We start from the raw sequence: 6,385 nt of genomic DNA on the forward strand, positions 1-6,385 counted from the left end.
CGGCAGGCAGATTCCCCATTTTTACACATTGCGGCACAGTCCCCCTTTTTTGTAGGAAAGAAAGAAAGAAAGAAGAATTATACTTACCCTCTCCGCTGGCTCCGGCTCCTCAGTGCAGCGTCAGACGATTCCCGGGCAGTAGAGAATGAGGAGGAGGGAGGTGGAGGAGGGAGCCGCAGCAGCGCTGTGTTATTGGTGGAGGCGCTGCTGCCCCTCTGCTTCACTATAGGCTGTTCTCTGAAGACAGCCTATAGTGAAGCAGAGGGGCAGCAGCAGCAGCGCCTTCACCAGTAACAAATCGCTGCTGCGGCTCCCTTCACCTCCCTCCTCCTCTCCTCTGTGGGCGGCTGTGCGCTGCGGGCAGCGGTTGCCCGCAGGGCACAGCGGCATGTAATGAGTTAATTTGACTCATTACATGCTTGGGCCCCTGGACAGAGGCGGGCCCCAGTGCAACGCACTGCTTGCACTGGCGTTAGTTCCGCCTCTGCTTCCTATACTCACCTGGCTTCTGGCTCTGCGAGGGGGGTGACGGCGCGGCTCCGGGAACGAGCAGCTAGGCGCACCAAGTGATCGAACCCTCTGGAGCTAATGGTGTCCAGTAGCCTAAGAAGCAGAGCCTTTGAACTCAGAGAAGTAGGTCTGCTTCTCTCCCCTCACTCCCACGATGCAGGGAGCCTGTAGCCAGCAGGTCTCCCTGAAAATAATAAACCTGAGGGGTCGATTCAATTCGGCAATTTAAGAATAGCGCCGGGAATTAGCTCCCGACGCTATTCAATTCAGCTAAAGTTAAGTTGGCGAAAGCCCGTTCTCGCCGACTTAACAGGTCGTTTTGTCGGGAGAACGGGCATTCTCCGACTTAACTACCCGCGGCGATGCTTATTCCCGACAGAATCAGCCTCGCGCCAGCCGTGCGGCAGCACTTTTGTCGGTCTTCTTCTCTCACCCCCCAGGGATGAGAGAAGAATTCCCGACAATTGCGAGTAACTAGCAGCTGAATTGAATAGCGTCGGGAGCTAATTCCCGGCGCTATTCTTAAGTTGCCTAATTGAATCGACCCCTAAGTCTTTTTTCTGAGAAACTCTGGAGAGCTCCTCAGTGTGCATCCAGTCTCACTGGGCACAGAATCTAACTGCAGTCTGGAGGAGGGGCATAGAGGGAGGAGCCAGTTCACACCCATTCAAAGTCTTACAGTGTGCCCATGTCTCCTGTGGATCCCGTGTAACCCCATGGTTCTTGAAGCATTCCCAGCATCCTCTAGGATGTATGAGAAAGATGATAATGCCCCTTTTTACTTTTTTATTTTTATTTTTTTGTTTTATACCTCCAGGACCTGAAAATTGTATTTATTTATCTATTAACCGTTATTTATATAGCACACACATATTCCACAGCATTTTAAAGAGAATATTTGCATATCTCCCAACTGTCCCTATTGTTGCAGAACAGTCCATTTTTTGGGGGACTGCCCCACCTGCAAGCCGCAGTGTCCCGCGGTGGTGGTGGTGGCACTTGGGAGGCTCCTGTCACTCGCTGCTCTGCACAGCATCTATTCACAAGACCGAGAAGAACTGGGGGCATGCCAGCAGCTCACAGAGTGCTGGGCATGCCCCCTCAGTGCCAAAAATGGGGGAGTGGCTTGTGTTCTCGGCAACTCCCATGAAGCCACACCCCCTCCTCTATAGGCTACACCCCCTTTCGGGAGTACGCATGCATGCCAAATATAGAGCCGGAGATAGCGACACGTGGGGCTGTGCAGCACTGGCACCCCTACACACGGAGCGATGTGTTCTTAATTTCTAAGCATCTACTTATTATTATTATTATTATTATCCTTTATTTATATGGCGCCACAAGGGTTCCGCAGCGCCCAATTACAGAGTACATATGCACATAATCAAAACAGGAAATCAGTGACTTACAGTTGAAGACAATATAGGACAAGTACAGGGTAACTAAGCATAACTACACCAGTATATGACAGAGATAAGTTCCAAGGTGGCCAAAAAACTGCGGGATTTGGGCAGGTGAGGATTATTCAAGTAAGAAAAGGATAAGCACATGAGGAAAGAGGGCCCTGCTCATCAGAGTTTACATTCTACTTACTGCAACCCTCCCAGCATTTGGAAGCTGAGGATTGGGACAGGGGCGCCACCACAGAACAATGGGGACCTGCCCGTGTTATAGTGGGAAAACAAATCAATTATTTATTTATTATTATTTTTTGTTAACAGTTTCTTATATAGCGCAGCAAATTCCGTTGTGCTTTACAACTGGACACAATTAGAAGACAAAACTGGGTAAAAACAAACAGTCGTAGAGGTTGGAGGGCTCTGCTCGCAAGCTTACAAATCAATAAAAACATTTTTTACCTTCTGTAGTTAACACAATTCAGTAGTTATGTGACACTTTGTGTATTTATCTGAATTTGGGGGGATTAAATTACATCTGGAGAGACTGAAACCTCTTGTATTGTGTCTGCTCTCCGTTATATAGGGCTTTCAGAATCTTTGTTGATCAAACTAATCAGGTGCTAAAATCTCTAAATGAAATCCACTCGGCCTAAATAATTATTTCTCAAAAATTCAGCTGCAGATTCTCTATATGTCTGTGAACACACATACACATATTGTATATATCTCAGTCTCAGACTGGTGTAGACCTAGATATAGAAATGTTGAGTATTTGCGCTTATTACTCAAGAGGCCGATATGTGAATTAGTGATACCAAACTTTTATTTTTACATTTTATTTTTATATATTCTAAGTAAACGTACATAATACTTGCAACCGTTTGCTGCTACTACATATATATATTATATAAAAAAACAACACGTTAAAAGAGGTTCATTTTAGCAACAATTCTGATAAATGCATTCCCATATATCTTTGTGAAGAGTGACTGAATAATTAAGTCAATACAGTCTCTCGTAACATCTTTATTTATATAGAGGTGGACATCTCACCTGTCCTGCAGGTATCTGGTAAGGGAGATGTTGCTTCGGGTATGGGACTCAGGGTCGACAGTGTGTAGGTCAACACATATTGGTCGAAAGTGACTTGGTCGACACGGCCATTAGGTCGACATGAAAAAAAAGGTTGACGTGAGTTTTTCATTTATTTGGTGTCGTTTTCTTCGTAAAGTGACTGGGAACCCCAATTATTGCACCGTGTCCCGTAGCATGGCTCGCTTTGCTCACCATGCTTCAGGCAAGGGAGGGGAACAACGGCGCTCCGACCAGACCAGAAGAGGACGGATGCCCTTGGAGATCTGGAGTTCCAGCCCGGGACGTGAGAAGATCTACCCAGCTATCTATTGGTACCTGTTTATTCCTCAATCTGGCGAGAGGTAGCAAAATCAAACATCGCATCATTTAAATACATGAGAGATATATCTGATCTACCTTGCATCCAATAAAGCCACACGACCATTAGATAAGTGCATGTATTGGTGTTTCATATAATGACATCCATATGAGAATGCATTTATTAGTATTGTGAAAAAGCTATACGTTTATACGAAGGCGCGGTAACGGGAGAAAATCCCCATAATATTTTGTCAAATCTACCAGTGTATTTTTGGAGTGTGAGGGGACTCTGAAGCACATGGAGGAAACGCACACAAACAAAGGAAGAACATACAAACTCCACACAGGGCTCTGGCTGAATTGGAATCCATGGCTTCGATATAAGGACCATTTGCCCATATGGTTTACCTTAACCACTTAACTGGATAATATTTAATGATTGACTTAGGTTAAGAACATCTATTTAAAACTTATCCTGCACAATTTTATATAAAAAAAATGAATAATAATTTTTACACTTTTAAAATATTTATTGTTTTTTTAGAACATCGGTAACTGATATACCGGTCTACAGATCATCTGAGCATTACGGCTTTGCATTTACCCACGCGGCTGCTCATCTCTGCAGCAGCCGGGTATACACTGCGGTGACGCGACCACCAGATGGTGGTTAAAGGGGAGGGTGTCTCCTCCTTTATGCCAATGGGGAAGGGGGGGCTCTGATACGTTTTGGCATACAGTACCAGCATTACAGAGCTGGAGCCAGTGGAGAGTAGCGTCAAATTATCCTCCAACAGCCACTGCTGTCGCCTAATGTCTATCAGCATTTTCTATTGATACCAATGGATGTACATCTTCCCTGACTCATTTAAATAATGTTCTGTCTCCAATATATGGCCAACTAGGTTCTGAGCTATACAACATTTTTTTATTTTTTTAACCCAAGCACTAGATGAAATTACACGGAATGCATTGCTGTTACACTATTCTGTTATCTGTATTCTGTGTACATGACTGTCTTGTGACTCCTCTGTCTAGTGCAGTTGCGGGGAATATAACACCAGGGGGCACCAAGCACAGAGGCAGAAGGAATAAACTGACCACTGCCTGCGGACGCACCCACCAGCCGCCGGAACAGATGTCATAGCAAGGCCTTCTCACTGCTTGTTCTGCTGCAGTCCTGTGAGTCTCCCTCATCTGTGATTACAGCTGTGGTAAGTATCTATTACAGCCACCACCACAGAGATAAGTCTCTCTGGATTTAAGAACAGGTTTTTTAGCTACAGTATACTGATAACTTCACACCCTCTAACTGTGCTGTTATAGCCGGTACATTACCATTTTTTTATGGTCTGTACCGGCTAAAACGGGGCTGTATCACTTGTACCAGGTGCTGCAGTGTCAGGCGGCTGCCTCCGTCCTTCTCTGACTGTGCCACCAGTATCATAGACAAGTCAGCATTGACTAATCTGAATCTCACACCCACTTTACCCCTGGCCTCTACCCATGACCATGCACCCTGTATCCTTTTTTCACTTGTAAATGTTGGAGGGTATGTAACTCCGTGGTGATTTTTGTGATGTGTATAATAACCAACAGATGTAAAAAGAATAAAAAAGCATGCCAATGACATAGGAAAATTACGTTCTGCAGTAAGTACAGGGGTGTTTTAACAGAGGAGGAGACCCATGTGCAGATTCCAGGTGGGCCCCATCCTCTCCATGGTGCAGTAGGATCTGGCATTGTGCCAGAGTCTACTGCGCATGTGCAGGTCACCGGAAACATGGCACCTGCCATGTTCCAGAGACTGGTTTCACTACTGCGCATGCGTGGTGGCCATTTTGGCTGTGATTTTTGCCCCGCCTGCAGCGCCTTTCGAGGGTTTACGGAAATGTAAATTATAAAAGATGGGTGCGGTGTCGGCCCCCCTGCACTCAATTATACAGACGAGAATACATTTAGCTAAACCATCAACTAGAGACTATCTGGGACAGAAAGACATATGGGTCTCTCATTATGAGTAAAATATGACCACTTACATATTTGTCCAACAGATCCAACATTTCCAATGTAATATTATTTATCCCTAATTATCTTCTGTTGCAGATTTATCTGGCTGAGGACAGTACAGCATTTGAGCCTACACTTCCAGAGACCCCGTGGAAAAAAGAACCAGTGTGTAATTGTCTATAGAAAATGGATATAATAATGATGCCGGAGTACCAGGAAGCATGTTGGCCTCTGAAGATAATATGGGAGCGCATTAACCATGCATACAGTTCAGATACTCCTCCTAAGGACTGGGGACTTCAAAAAGGGGACTACGGCCTCCAAATGTGGGTCTTCCCATCTAACAACGAAAAATACTCTGTGGTCTGGGATTCTCAGCGTTCCTATTGGAAGGTGAACACTCCGTTTGGACAGTGTTTATTTTTTCTAGGACCTCTGTTCATCAACAAAGAAAGGACGGGTCTGGCTGTACCCCCGTTATTCAGTGTCAACCAGTCAGACACAGATACACTGATACCGGCCTCGCTTCCAATGGTGGCAGAGCAAATGCATAACATTTTGAATTTTATAGTTAAGCCTTACAGCAACAAAGCATCCTGAGATACAAACTGTGGGGGTTATTCTGAGTTGATTGCAGCAGCAAGTTTGTTAGCAATTGGGCAAAACCATGTGCACTGCAGGGGGGGGCGGGCAGATATAGCATGTGCAGAGAAAGTTAGATTTGGGTGGGTTATTTTGTTTTACCCAAATCTAACTCTCTCTGCACGTGTTACATCTGCCCCCCCCCCCCCCCCCCCTGCAGTGCACATGGTTTTGCCCAACTGCTAACAAATTTGCTGCTACGATCAACTCAGAATTAGGCCCTGTTTGCGTTCCATAGCCATTGATTATAGGCCCTCATTCCGAGTTGTTCGCTCGCAAGGCGATTTTAGCAGAGTTGCTCACGCTAAGCCGCCGCCTACTGGGAGTGAATCTTAGCTTCTTAAAATTGCGACCGACGTACGCGCAATATTGCGATTACAAACGAGTTAGCAGTTTCAGAGTAGCTCCAGACTTACTCTGCCTGTGCG

The 6,385-nt window shown here is 45.5% G+C and overlaps 1 long non-coding RNA gene across 14 annotated transcripts in view; it reads left to right on the plus strand.

The window, feature by feature from the left end:
* Nucleotides 1-5,979, plus strand: part of LOC134944504 (uncharacterized) — a 37,706-nt gene extending 31,727 nt beyond the window's left edge. For 7 of the 14 annotated variants that reach the window (XR_010181869.1, XR_010181877.1, XR_010181879.1 and 4 more), the window contains exons 2-3: nt 4,344-4,519; nt 5,412-5,979. This is a non-coding gene — a long non-coding RNA (uncharacterized LOC134944504). Of the gene's footprint in view, nt 1-3,141; nt 3,317-4,343; nt 4,520-5,411 lie in introns of all 14 variants that reach the window. The other 7 variants (XR_010181876.1, XR_010181878.1, XR_010181875.1 and 4 more) reach the window with 2 other exon arrangements.
* Nucleotides 5,980-6,385: the final 406 nt, after the last annotated feature.

The sequence above is a fragment of the Pseudophryne corroboree genome, chromosome 7 (genome assembly GCF_028390025.1).
Source record: "Pseudophryne corroboree isolate aPseCor3 chromosome 7, aPseCor3.hap2, whole genome shotgun sequence".
Classification (NCBI taxonomy): Eukaryota; Metazoa; Chordata; class Amphibia; order Anura; family Myobatrachidae; genus Pseudophryne; species Pseudophryne corroboree.